At 39.1% G+C, this 14,304-nt stretch overlaps 1 pseudogene; it reads left to right on the top strand.

The window, feature by feature from the left end:
• Positions 1–6,598: 6,598 nt before the first annotated feature.
• LOC118988261 (ribosome biogenesis protein NSA2 homolog) lies at positions 6,599–7,440 on the top strand (annotated as a pseudogene).
• The last annotated feature ends 6,864 nt before the right edge of the window (positions 7,441–14,304 follow it).

Genomic DNA, 14,304 nt, shown 5'->3' with positions numbered 1-14,304 from the left:
GAGAAGCTATGTAATAATATTCAGTTTCTGGCATGCAAAATAGAATTCAGTAAGACAATAGGCTTGAAAACCAAGCATTTTAAAATGATAAAGAATTTACTAAATTAATCTTGGTGCTGTATCTAACAAAGCAAAGACTAAGCCTGTAAGAGTCATCATAGAGGTCTCCTGTTATGCAGAGAAAGCATCCTTGTTCAGGAGAGGATTCAGACCACAGAGTTCTTTCAATGTATAGAAAAAAAATCCCTTTGTTTGCAATAAAATTCAGCCACAAGGTTGGAGGGGAAGAATAACCTACAGTTCACACTGGTTATAGTTATACTGGTTCATAAAGTGTAGTCCCCAGGTCAGCAATACCAGCCTCATTTGGAAACTTGTTAGAAATGCAAATTCCCTGATTCCAGCTCAGATTTACTGTACATAGGACTCAGTAACTAATTCTTTTAACAAACCCTCTGGGCATATCTGGTACACACTTAGGATTTGAGATGCACTGGTGGAGAGAAGATTTCACCCTTTTCAATTCAGGGCATTTGAGAGGATGGAGGAAAGAGGCATGAGATATATATGTTTCTATTGTTCTCTTCTTAAAGCTTCAGCCCAGAAATGGGATGAGTTTCAGAGAAGTGAGAATGATACCAAGGGCACAGCATTCTCTCACTCATGCTCCTGTTTGCAACTCAGTGTGGTGGCCATCTCTTAGTTTGGCCTATAACAACTGAGGATGCCACCAAACAGGAAGAGAATTTGGTATTGCTCTATAGTTAAGATGAGATGCTTTGAATTTTTTTTTAAGCATTGCATAAGACCCATGTGACACAGGAGATCCCAAACTTGTCTGAGAATCCAGCTAGGGGGCTTGTCCATAGTAGCAGGTCTATGAAAGGGAGAAGTGGCTTTGAGCAAGCATTGCAAAGTGAGTTTCTCAGGTCAAGGCAATGGGAGGCACAGTCCTATCTCAGAAGATTCTCTATAATCAGAAATATTCCTGTTTAACTGGGTTGGTACAGGGCTCTGTCTTACCAAGCAAAGAGACAGTGACACCAGCTATAGGGTGGACAAGTGTCATTGCTCAAAGGTCCAAAACCAAGTCACCCCTCTCTTTCCCCATTACATGAACTTATACATTTCCTTTTTACTCTAGTTAGTTTGAATGGATTTCTGTCACTTGCAATGGAAAAATGTCTGAAAAATATACCCCATAAACTCACTAATGAAAAGTTAAACTCCTCTTTTTCTAGTCTGGTCCTGTTCTGTATTCCATTTCTATTAATGATACCACCTTTGATCTCATTATCTAAGCTAAATACCTGGGTTTCATCACTGACACTTTTATCTCCCTTCCCCTCTCCCCCATTTTCTCTTGGATCTGATCACCTTTCTTTATTCTACCCTAGTTCAGGTTGCCATAATCTCCCTGGATTATTGCATTGGCTTCCTAACTAGAGTACTTGCCATGATTTTGCCTCTTCCATTCTCCACAGTCCAGCAAGAGTGATCTTTCTAAGGTGAAATTTCATCATGTGACTTCTATTCCAGAAATCTGGCCTTAGTTATGCATTGTGAGTCTCTAGGAGGCTTTATAAGACACAACATTTTTCTAATAGATTTGACCATAAACCTTTTATTCACAAAACCTTTCATGGGAATAATACTCTACTGAACACTATTTGGGAAACAGTATTCTGGAAGAATTAAAAGGCAAGAGTTATAAATTCTTGCCTCCACTATTAAAAGACTCTATATTGTATTCTTATAAAAATATGTCATTTTGATAATAGTAATAGCTGACATTTATTGAATTCTTATTATAAATAGACAATGCTAAGTATTTTACATGCATAATCTTATGTAACTTCCAACACAGCCTTTGAGTTTGCTATTATCCGAATTTTATAGATGAATTCATATATAGAAGCTTTGGTTAATTTGCTTAAATTGACATGGTTGATAAATGGGGGAATGATAAATTGGGATTTGGAACTAGGATTTCTTGATTCTGAAGGTTTTATGTTCAACCACTAGCCAGGATTTTTGAGTCACTTTATATATAGCCCTAGGGTTCTACAGTTACGCATCAGAAGCAGCTGCAAAGAAAGGAACAGGAGGAGAAGGTGATGAGGGGGAGATGAACTGTGAAATGGTGGATTCCTGAGGGCCTCTTCACCCAGAACATCTATGCCTTTATCTCTTTACAAATGAAGGCTATAATAAAAACTCTTGTGTAAGTGGTTGGGACATGTTGGCAACTACTGGGTTCCTTGACACTGATATTCAAAGGAAATTTTTCTGTCAAGAATCCTCTCTTTCCCATTTATTCTGATTCTTGAGGCTGCCTTTCCATGAAGATACTGAAGGAACTTTTGATTGACACCTGGAGTTAGGTGGTTCAACTTGTATCATTGATAGTTCCTGCTTATGAAATCAAAGACTACGCAAAGTTTGCTTATCTGTCTTCTGAATTACATGAAATAGAGTTTGGTGGGCATTATAGAATACTACCTTTAAGTCTGCCTGCTCTTTATCTCAGATATTAGATTAGGGAGTTGCAATTTAGTCTAGTGGAAAGCTGGAATTGAAGGATATTCAGGTGACTGATGAGTCTGAGTAACTGGAAAAGATAAAACAAAAACAAAGTGAAGCAAAGAAAAGCAATACAAACTAAGGAGAAGAGTTTTCCAAGGGTATGTTCCTTAAGCATCTCAATACAATTATCTGGGAGTTTGATTCAGCATGAAATCCCTTTCATCTCAGGTATTAATTCTTGAGCTATTGGGTGATTGACATAGATCTCTATCATGTGGCTTGATTTCTTCCCTTCTTATCCTGTTTCACTTAGACACCATCTTCACTTAGTGTCCTCTTCACTTAGACACCATCTTGTTTCCTGCCAGTCAGGGGCAATCTGCCCGAGCATGTATTTATGTACTGGTTTCAGCACCTTTCCCCCACAGACATAAAACTCCTGCACTTCTGGAGATTTCTTCTTTATTTCTACTTCCTGACTGGGGATTGGGCCTAAACCAGACTCATTCCCCTAATCATGGTGGTTAAGGCAATAGGTTTCAGTAAAGACTCAGGTGTTCCTACCTTGGGTCATCCTGGTACAGTAGTCTCCCCTTACCTATGGTTTCACTTTCTGTGGTGTCAATTACTCATGATCCAAAAATATTAAATGGAACATTCATGAAATATTTTATATGTTTTAAATTGCATATTGTTCTGAGTAGCATGATCATATCTCATGCTATCCAACATGGTCCTGCCTCATATGTGAATCATCTCTTTGTCCAGAGTATCCACACTGTATATGCCACCTGCCCATAAGTCACTTAGTAGCCATCTCAATAATAAGATTGGTTACCAAAGGGAGAGAGATCACATTCACATAACTTTTATTACAGTATATTGTTATAATTGCTCTATTGTATTAGTAGATTTTGTTGTTAATTACTTAGAGTGCCTAATTTATAAATTAAACTTTGTAATAGATATGCATGTATAGAAAAGGACATGATACATGAAGGTTTGGTACCACTCAAGGTTTCAGGCATCCACTGGGGGTCTCGGAAGGTATCCCCCAAGGATAAGGGAGGACTACTGCTTAAGTTCTAAGGGTTCTGTTCTATAGTAATATGCTTTTAAATTGTGGCCTTTGGGAAAACACTTTGATCTGTTTTTTAATTGGTCATTAAATTAATTTATGCATGTAATGAAGTAGATGTGCTTGATTGGAAGTGTTTTGTACACAAGCCCCCTCAATGTGGGGCAATTATATAGTAGATTCAAATTTCAGGAAGAAGATATTAGGTGACCTCCTAGGCCTTTTTATCTATTCATTTATTTTGCAACTCTTGATCTATTCAATTCTTCATTTGAAGCCACACAGGTAGGCCAACATTGGTATCAGTACCCTTCAATTCATAGCCAGCATATTAAGGGAGACAAACACAGAATCGTATCTAATCATAGCTACAAATATGGATGCCAGTTAGAAACAGATTAAGAGACGATATGGGGAGGTGGTGGATGAGAGGTGTTGCTAGGTTAACTCCCTCCCATGTACTTGTGCGTGGAGTGATTTATATTACTGTGATGTCTTAGCTATTTGGGTATGGCACAGAGGTAAAAAGTATTGTTGATGGAAATTGCTTATTATTATTGTTATCCCGTTCATTTAGATACTTTTGTAAAAAGATTTTTTTCAAAAGCCCTGTGAGGATCTGAGGACCAAGCACATCTAGTGAGTGATGGTAACATCTGTAAACTTGGTGCCTTTCTTGGTTAAAATAAAATTAAAGAATGTCATATACCCAAAAGTATGACACAAAATTAATGAAACTTAGCACCTATTTTCCTCAGTGATTCCTAAGTCCTAAATCTCAGCCTTTTGAAAGTTCCTGAAAAGATCATATGGGATAAAAATGGTCATATGATAATCCATGGTAAAGTATTAATTTAAATTATGGTAATATGACCTATTAAAGAGATGCACTCTTGTCTCCCACCAGGCCAAGCTAACATCAGTCAATTTTTGTTAATTTTTTGAGAAGAAAATCAAAGTTAATCATACTAGTGGTCAGAAATTAAAAATAAGTGCACTTAGCTATTTTCTCTTTAATGCTATTTGCACAGGGAATGATGATTTCTGCCATTTTACCAAGCTTCTATACTTCTAACTAAGCCTCCACTTGAATGGGAAATGGTCAAAATCATTATAAATTCAGAGAAATGCCAAGTAGATTCCTGCCCACAGCAGGAGGAATAGATAGAACTTGATGCAGGTGTTCCTGTTACCTAGAACACCATTTACAAAGGAGCATAACCCCCATAACACCCCTCCCATCTTGCCTTTAAGTTCAATAGGCAGGCAAAGACAGGGTATTTTAAGTAAGGAACTTATGTTCAGAGTTGGAGTCGTTTTATCTAGCATGCTGAACAAAATTTTAAGATATCAAAAATTTGGGTAGAGTTTGAAGAAAAAAAACTTTAAGTTGGAGGTAGATGCTGAAGGAAGAATAAGTGAATGCATCTCAAAAGGTGTTAAGATCATAGAGATGATGTCTTAGAAATAATCTATGACACCATAGGGATGCAATTAGTATATCAAGGAGCCTTGACTAGCTGGTGTAAAAATGAAAAAATGTTTTGCTTCTAATGTTGCAGTCAGCTGAACTCTAATAAACTTCCTTTTTATTCACTCACTCATTCTACAAATATTTATTGAGAGCTTATTATATGTCAAGGACTATTCTAGGTGCTGGGAATACAGTGATAAATAAAATAAAATCCTTGTCCTCATGGATCTTGTACTCTTTAAAGAATAATTTCTTTTATTGTAGTCTGATTCACAGTTTTTCAGATATTTTGGTTTAATTTAAAACCACTGAGATCTATTAAAGATTTCTTTGTTTGGGGTTATTCTGTGCTATTCTTAATGCTAGAACAATGCACAAAGTACAGGTCAGTCAATACTAGTCCAAACAGATGTAGAGGTAAATTTTTGTCTTTGGAATGTTGGCAGCAGGTCAAACAACTATGACAGAGATTAGGTGTAGAATAAGCAGGACAAAAAGACCAGATAAAAAGCACACAATAATAGGTTAGCAGTGATTTGGGGTGAGTGCTATGAGTGCTAGAAATTGGTAGCTGGAACTAAGTGAGACATTTAGAGTTGGTGTGGGGAGAGGCTTGATACTGAAGGTCCATGAAGAAATCCCTGAACCTGAATCAAGTAAGGAAGCAGAAGAGGCATAAATAATGATGAAACTCAGGTGTATCCGCAGCCAGTATAAGTAAACAACAGGGTACAGAACAAGGTCAGGTGTCCTGGAAAAACAGCCAGAGATTAGGATCAACTGAAAGATACGAGCAAAGCCAATAAGGGGCCAGAGGTACTGGATTGTATCTGGGAGTGTGGATCAGATGGTCTGGGCAAGTGAGATGACACTTATAGGGACAGGCAATCAATAAAGGAAGAGGGCGCAACCAGGAAGGTAGGAAAACCTAAAGTGGAACTGACGAGTGCTTATGCAAACATATTAAGTATTGAGCCTGAGAAATCTGAAGCAAAGGCAGAAAGGGGTTGTGGGGTTGGAAGGAAGGTGAGGCTGTGGGTATAGATGTGGATGGGAAGTTCAGGGATATCTTAACAGGAGGAGAAGGCTACTTTGAGCAAGGCTGGTGAACTGGGTATCATGGGGTTGGACAATCTTGGTTGGCAATGGGAAGTTAACAAGCAAGAACAGTTTTGGGGGGCATCCCGAGCACATGGGGTTTCCTCACTGGGAGACAGTCACCCTTGCAGAGGACCAAGTTCCTGAGAAAGGAAGCTAACATTTATGAGCACTGCTGTGCATTATGCTATATTAAAGATGTTGCATATATAAATAATGGTGATGGATATTTTTAATCTAGAGTTTACTGCTTCTACTCTGTTCCTATTCTCCACACAGCAGGGAAAAGAATCATTTGAAATATGAGTCAGAGCTCTTTCCTGTTGCAGGGTGCATGGAGTTGGTTTGGGGGTCTCTGAGACCCAAAAATTGAAAGCTTCTTTGAATGTGGGGGACTACACCCTTCACTAGCTGCTTTAACCATGCCACAAAATGAGTATATTGAGTTACACTGCAAGTGCTATGCATATCATTTGGATTACCATGAAAAAAAGAGAAAGAAGGAAGTTTGAGAGGCTCATGAATGTTCAAAGAAGGCAAAAAGATGATTGGTCTAAAGGCTAAGCTCTACCTTAAACAGCATCATGCTGAGAAAATACAACTGAAAAAGAATATCAAGATGCACGAAAAGAGAAACACTAAACAAAAGAATGATGAAAAGACTCCACAAGGAGCAATATCTGCTTATCTACTGGACAGAGAGGGACAGGCCTGAGCTAAAGTACTTTCCTAAATGATTAAACAAAAAGAGAGAGAGAGAGAGAGAGAGAGAGAGAGAGAGAGAGAGAGAGAGAAAGAGAAAGAGAGAGAGAGAGAGAAAGTGGAAAAATAGGAAGTCCCTCTGCCCAAAGTTTGTGCCCAGGGAGAAACAGAGGTATTAAAAGTTATTCAAACATGGAAGAGAAAGAAAAAAACATGGAAGAGGATTGTTACTAAAGTCCACTTTGTTGGAGATGGCTTTACTCAAAAACCACCTAGATATGAAAGATTCATTAGGCAAATGGGCTTGCATTTCAAGAAGGCCCATGTAACACATCCTGAACTGAAAGCCACTTTTTGCCTACTGATAGTTGGTATAAAGGAGAATTCCTCATCCCCACTTTACATGACTCCAGGTGTTATTACCAATGATATTGTCATTGAGGTGAACGTGAGCAAGTTGGGCCTTGTCACACAAGGAGGCAAGGTTATTTGGGAAAAATATGACCAGGTTACCAATAATCCTAAAAATGATGGATGTAGAGATGCAGGCTGACTGGTATGACAGCAGTTTTATACAAGTAACTCTCGTAATTATTGAAGACTATGCACCAATCAGGAAAGCCTGACTGTGATGTTTCTGCATACTACAACATTACAATGGCTTACATGTCTGCAGCCATCAAGAGAACTATTTATTGTATTGTAAAGAACATTAAAATGGCCCAGTTTTGCAAAAAAAATATAAGTCAGAGTTGGAAGTTCTGGAATGTTGGTACGCAGAGTTCGGTGGACTCTTTCCTCAACAAAATAATCATTTAGCTGATGAAAATTGCACATATAAAAAGGATTTAAAGCCTCTGGAAATTGTCCACAGAGCATACATCTAGTGGAGAAACATTTATTCAAGAAAATCTAGCAAACCTTGTTAAGAAAAATGAGTCTGTGGCACTTGAACAGGAGCCTACCCCCATCTCTCCCTCCCACAGTTCCATGAGACGGAGCTCTAATATGGCCACTCTACTTTGAGCAGTATAGCCAAGAAGAAGGGGGCTTTCTCTCCTGCCAGCATCTAGGACTACTGTTTCATTCTAGTAGAGGCAGGCCAGTGTCTCTTATATATCCCCAGCCCTCTTGGTCTGTGCCACAAAAGCACTCCTTTAGGCAGGTACAGCTGAGAGAACTGGTGCTCTCTTCTCTCCCATTTGTATGGCAAGGGCTGTCACTGCATCCAGTTCCCGTGAAGGGGGTACAGAGGTGTTTCCCAGGCAAAGATTTAGGCTTTAAAGGCAGCCCTACTTATGTCTGAAGAATCTTGAAACAGCAATCCAAAAAATATATAAGCACTCCTATGTTCATAGCGGCAGTATTTACAACAGCCAAGATTTGGAAACAGCCTATGTCCATCAGTAAATGAATGCATAAAAAAGCTGTGGTACATTTATACAATGGAATACTATGAAACAGTAAAAAAGAAAAATCCTACCTGTTGAGACAGTGTGGATGGCACCAGAGACTATTATGCTATGTGAAATAAGCTAGGTGGTGAAAGATAAATACCATATGATGTCATTTGTCACTGGAATCTAAGGAAGAAAATAAACTAATGAGCAAAATAGAATCAGAGGCACAGAAACAAAGAACAAACTGACAGCTGTAAGAGGAGAGGGTAAGGGTGGGACTGGTTGAAAGAAGATGGAGGGATTAGACAAAGAACAAATATGCATGACTCGTGGATATGAACAATGGTGCAGGGATTAACTGTGGGAAGGGAAGGCTGGCGGGAGTGGGGAAAAGGGGGAAAATTGAGACAACTCAATTTTCATACTCCATACATAGGACAAATTGTTTATGCATAATAACATAAACAATAAAAAATTAAAAATAAAATAACTCCACAACCTTACCTGAGGAAGCTGAATTTATGCATAGCAGAATATGAAGAAGTTGATGATTAGGGTTTTGCTGAAAGCAATACATACCTGGTAGTTTCATGATACAAATAGGAAAGAAATAGATAAGGAGACCCAAGGAGAGCCCTTCTGAGTCCCTGAGGACCCAAAAGGCTGGGTATATATGCTTGCAACTGCTCAGAAACAATCAAAGCAGAGTGTGGGGCAGACTTGAAAGCATGACCTGAGCCACATACAGATCCATTAGCAAAATATGGAAGCCTTCTGGCTCAAGGGGAGTAAGCACAACCTTTGTCTAAACACTGGGTGAACAACAAGCTACTCTGAGCCAGGGGTAATTCCTAGGAAGCCAAGCTTCAGAATAAAATTTCACTCTTCCCTGGTAGTCTGTGACACTATGTATACCCAAGGCTGTATATGGTGAATGGTGAGGAAAACTGGGCTACTAGCCCCAGGCTAAATATGGGACAAAACAGTAAACTCCCTGAACTATGAAAGCAGTCTCTAAGCACACATATATAATGGTAAGAGTGTAGATCTAAACTGCTAAGGGGGCTTCTGGACAAATGTTGACCAAAAAGTGGTTCACACAGATCCAAAGGTGACCCCTAGAAACCAGGAAGAAAGAAAATAGGAAGCAAGGGAGAAAAATGAAAAGAAACCATGCACTGTGGAGGAAATAGAATTCAAGAGTTAGGCCAGTCAAGTCGCTAAAAAAAAAATAAACACATAATAAAACAAACAGGTTCCCAAACACTTCCCAAAGAGGAAGGGATAAATATTGAGTTGCCATATTATCTAAAATATACAAATTTAAACGAAAAATTATGAAGCATGTAAAGAAACAGGAAAGTGTTATACGTACATAGGACAAAAGAGCACACAATAGAAAATAACATTGAAGAACCCCAGATGATAGATTTAGCTAACTGAAACTACAAGGCAGCTATTATAAATGTGTTCAAAGAACTAAAGGAAACCAAAAATTGAGAGGGAGGTATAACAATAACTCATCAAATACAGATAATAAAAACCAAGAAATAAAAAAAAAAACCCGAATGTAAATTCTGGAGTTGAAAAGTGCAATAACTGAAAGGAGACTTCTGGCCAAGATGGAGGCATAGGTAGATATACTTGGCCTCCTTGCACAGTCAAACGAAGGACAACAGCAAATTTAAAAACAAAAAAAATAACCAGAACATCCAGAAAATTGAACTGTATAGAAGTCCAACAACCAAGGAGTTAAAGAAACTTTCATCCAGGCTGGTAGGAGGGGGGGAGATGGGCAGCCAGGGTGGAGAGGACTTGCAGCAAGGTGGTGGCTGGAGGATGGAGTTGGGTGAGGCAGCAGCTGGTGGACCCGGTGGTCCCACATTCGTGTGTGGATAAAATGAAAGGGACAACCAGGGAGCAAAACAGACTTTACAACCCAGGGATCCAATGTGGAGAAATAAAGCCCCAAAACCTCTGACTGGAAAAACCTGTGGGGGTTATGGCAGCAGGAGAAACTGCCAGCCTCACAGGAGAGTTATATGGAGAAAACCACAGGGTACTACAATGTTCACAAACTCACCCACCTGGGAATCAGCACCAGAAGGGCCAAATTTGCTTGTGGGAAGCAGGGGAAGTGACTGAAAGCCGGTCAAGAGCCTAACCAGCTGCACTGTTTCCTCTTCGACCTCTCCTGCACATACAGCACCACAACAGAGCATTGTGCATTGCCTTTCTCTGGCAAATACCTAAGGCTCTGCCCCTTACTATGTAACAGGCACAGAGACAAAAAATATGTCCCAAATGAAAGAACAGATGAAAGCTTCAAAAATAGAACTAAGCAATGAAGAGATAGCCAATCTATCAGATGCATAATTCAAAACAATGGTAATCAGAATGCTCACAGAACTGGTTGAGTATGGTCACAAAATAGAGGAAAAAGTAAAGGTTATGCAAAGTGAAGTAAAGAAAAAGATACAGGGAACCAGCCATGAAGGGAAAAAAACTGGACTGAAATCAATGATTTAGAGCAGTAGGAAGAAAGAAACATTCAACCAGAACAGAATGAAGAAACAAGAATTCAAGAAAATGAGGAGAGGCTTAGGAACCTCCAGGATAGCCTTAAACATTCCAACATCAGAATCATAGGGGTACCAGAAGGAGAAGAGGAAGAGCAAGAAACTGAAAACTTATTTGAACAAATAATGGAGGAGAACTTCCCTAATCTGCAAAGGAAATAGACTTCCAGGAAGTCCAGGAAGCTCAGAGAGTCCCAAAGAACTTGGATCCAAGGAGGCACACACCCAGGCACATCATAATTACATTACCCAAGGTGAAAGATAAGGCTTGCTGCTTAAAAGCAGCAAAGGAAAAGGAGACAGTTACCTACAAAGGAGTTCCCATAAAGCTATCAGCTGATTTCTCAAAAGAAACCTTGCAGGCAAGAAGGGTCTGGAAAGAAGTATTTGAAGTCAAGAAAGGCAAGGACCTACATCTAAGATTACTCTATCCAGCAAAGCTATAATTTAGAATGGGAAGGCAGATAAAGGGCTTCCAAGATAAGGTCAAGTTAAAGGAGTTCATCATCACCTTATATAAAGCCCTTATATAAAATGTTAAAGTGACTTATCTAAGAAAAAGAAGATAAAACTATGAACATTAAAATGACAACAAACTCACAACTATCAACAAATGAACCTAAAAAAAAAGCAAACAACTAGAACAGGAACAGTATCACAGAAATGGAGATCACATGGAGGGTTATCAGCAGGGAGTGGGAGGTGGAGCGGGGGAGGATGAGTGAAAAAGTACAGGGAATAAGAAGCATAAATGTTAGGTGCAAAATGGACAGGAGGAGGTTAAGAATAGTATAGGAAATGGAGAAACCAAAGAACTTATATGTATGACCCATAGACATGAACTAAGGTGGGGGAATGCTGGTGGTGGTGGTGGGGAGGCAGCTAGAGTGTGGAGGAGAATAAAGGAGAGGGAAGAATGGGCAACTGTAATAGCATAATTAATAAAATATACAAAAAAGAAAAGTATAATAACTGAAAGGAAATATTTACTAAAGGAACTCAATAGTACATTTGATTGGGCAAGAAAAAAATCAGAGACCTTGAAAACTGATGAATAGAGATTATACAATCTGAAGAACAAAAAGGTAAGAAGAATGAAAAAAATGAAGAGAATCTCAGATAAATGTGAAACACCATTTCATGTGCCAACATATATGTAATGATAGAATCAGAAAAAAAAGAGAGAAATGTGTAGAAAAAATATAAAGAAATCATGACGGAAAACTTTCCAAATTTAGTGAAAAACAGTAATATACACTTCTAAGCAGCTGAACAGTAAAAAGATCCACACTCAGGAACATCATTCTCAAAATGTCAAAATGCAAAGTTAAAGAGAAATATCTTCAATGTACTAAGAGAAAAATGACTCATCACAACCAGTTTAATAGCTTTCCTCACATTGAAAGAAATGGAGATCAGAAGGCAGTGTGACAACATATTCAAAGTTACAAATGAAGAAAAACACACAAAACTATCAACCGAGAATCCCATATTCAATAAATTTCTTTTCAAAAGTGAAATTCAAATAAAAGTAAAATAAAGAGCCTCAAGTAAATAAAAATAAAGAAAATTTATTTTTGGCAGGTTATAAAGAGTACTAAAGGAGATTCTTCAGGTTGAAAGGAAATGACGACATACAGTAATTGAACCTACATGAAAAACATAGAGTGGTAAAAATAATTCTAGGTAATGGTAAAAGATGGTATCATTACATATTTTTTTCTAATTTAAAATAAACAATAGCTATTAAATTGCATTATTGGACATATAAAGTATAGGAATATAACATACTTGATAATAATAGCATAAGGGAGGGAGTGGGAATGAAACTATATTGACCTGAGGAAGTGATATCAGATGATACTTCAGTCCATAGGAAGAGATAAAGATAACCACAAGGGGTAAATAAGAAAATTAATATATTTTAGCTTTTTTTCTTTCTAAACAGGGAAAAGTGCTCCAGGAGCGGTAGCGTCTTTCTGCCTCGCTTTTTCCTCCACAACCCCGGTCTCTGCTCCTGTCTGGGCACCAGCTGGTGGAGCGCGCGCAGAAAGCCCGTCTTGGAGCAGTAGCGCGTGGCGCAGGGCCGCTCCTGCGGCGGCACTTGGCCGCAGTAATCCCAAAAGGCTCCGGAGGCACCACACCCAGCTCCCCCGAGGTCCCTCGGCTGCGCCCCGCCGCCCTGGAGCCAAGCAGAGGCTGAACGCGGAGGTATCCGCTCTGGGCGTGGGAATGATCCTTCTCCTGCTCCTCTGGCTAGGTTTTTGAATCCTGGCTGGGTATACTGTACTACCTGACAGGTTCCCACTGCTCCTTCCTCCACAGTGTTTTTGCTGATTTTCTATACTTCACGTGCTTTCCTTTACTATACTACCCAAGCTCTATAACCCCCATTTAGACAGATCACATAGAATTTATCACTTGAGTGTTCCTCTAATATTAGGGTAAATAAGGGCTGTTCTGTACAATAGTAATACTTCATAACATATCTCTCAGACCTTAGACCACCTTACAGGTGCCTCACTTCTATTACTCTATTTACTGACGCGCTACACCCAGTTACTAACCTGTACTGTCACCTTACCTCAAATCTGACCACCTGCAACCACATTGCTTTCTAGATACAACTCACGAGACCCCCTTCTTAACAAGACGCTTAACTTATGCCCACCCTTTCCTAAAAGTGGTAAGGTGGGTTGAAGAGCACAGTTAACTCTATACATAGCCAAGAGATTGTCTATTTCTTCACTGCCCACTGTGTCTGTAAATAACATAAAATAACCCTCTGCTATCATAAACCACTTTGCCTCCACCACAACTGATCACACACGCACAATAAAGAAAGGAGTTGGTGGAAGCGGAGAACAACAAGATACCTGCAGAAGACTGCACCAGTGACTTTCACAGATATCCTACCACAGAAGTTCAAACCATAAACCCAGTGAACCAGAACAGATCAATTTAAGAAGTGGAGGACAACAAGAAGAGTATCATAAACAATGGGAAGACAAAGAAACAATCCCCAAATGAAAGAAAAGGAGGAAGCCACAGAAAGAATGTTAGATGAAATAGAGGCCAGTCAACTATCAGATGTGGAATTCAAAGCACTGGTTATCAGGAAATTCAAAGAGCTTACAACGAACTACCAGAAACTACAGGGGAGCTACAATGAACTCTCCACAAATTATACCAGCATGAAAAAGGAAATAGAAGCCATCAGCAAAGGCCAAGAGGAAATGAAAAATACAATTTCTGAATTGAAGAACACAGTAGAAGGTATGAAGAGTAGGATTGATGAGGCGGAGGACCGCATAAGCGAGCTCGAAGACAAGGTGGAAAGAATCTCCCAGACAGACGAGGTAATGGAAAAGAGAATCAGAAAAAATGAGGAGAGTCTAAGAGAAATACAAGACAATATGAAACGTAATAATATCCGAATAATAGGAA

The sequence above is a fragment of the Sturnira hondurensis genome, unplaced genomic scaffold, assembly GCF_014824575.4.
Source record: "Sturnira hondurensis isolate 20B ecotype Veracruz unplaced genomic scaffold, ASM1482457v3 Scaffold0006213, whole genome shotgun sequence".
Taxonomy (NCBI): Eukaryota; Metazoa; Chordata; class Mammalia; order Chiroptera; family Phyllostomidae; genus Sturnira; species Sturnira hondurensis.
Note: the sequence above shows the minus strand (reverse complement) of the source record. Positions and strands in the feature narration are given on the sequence as shown.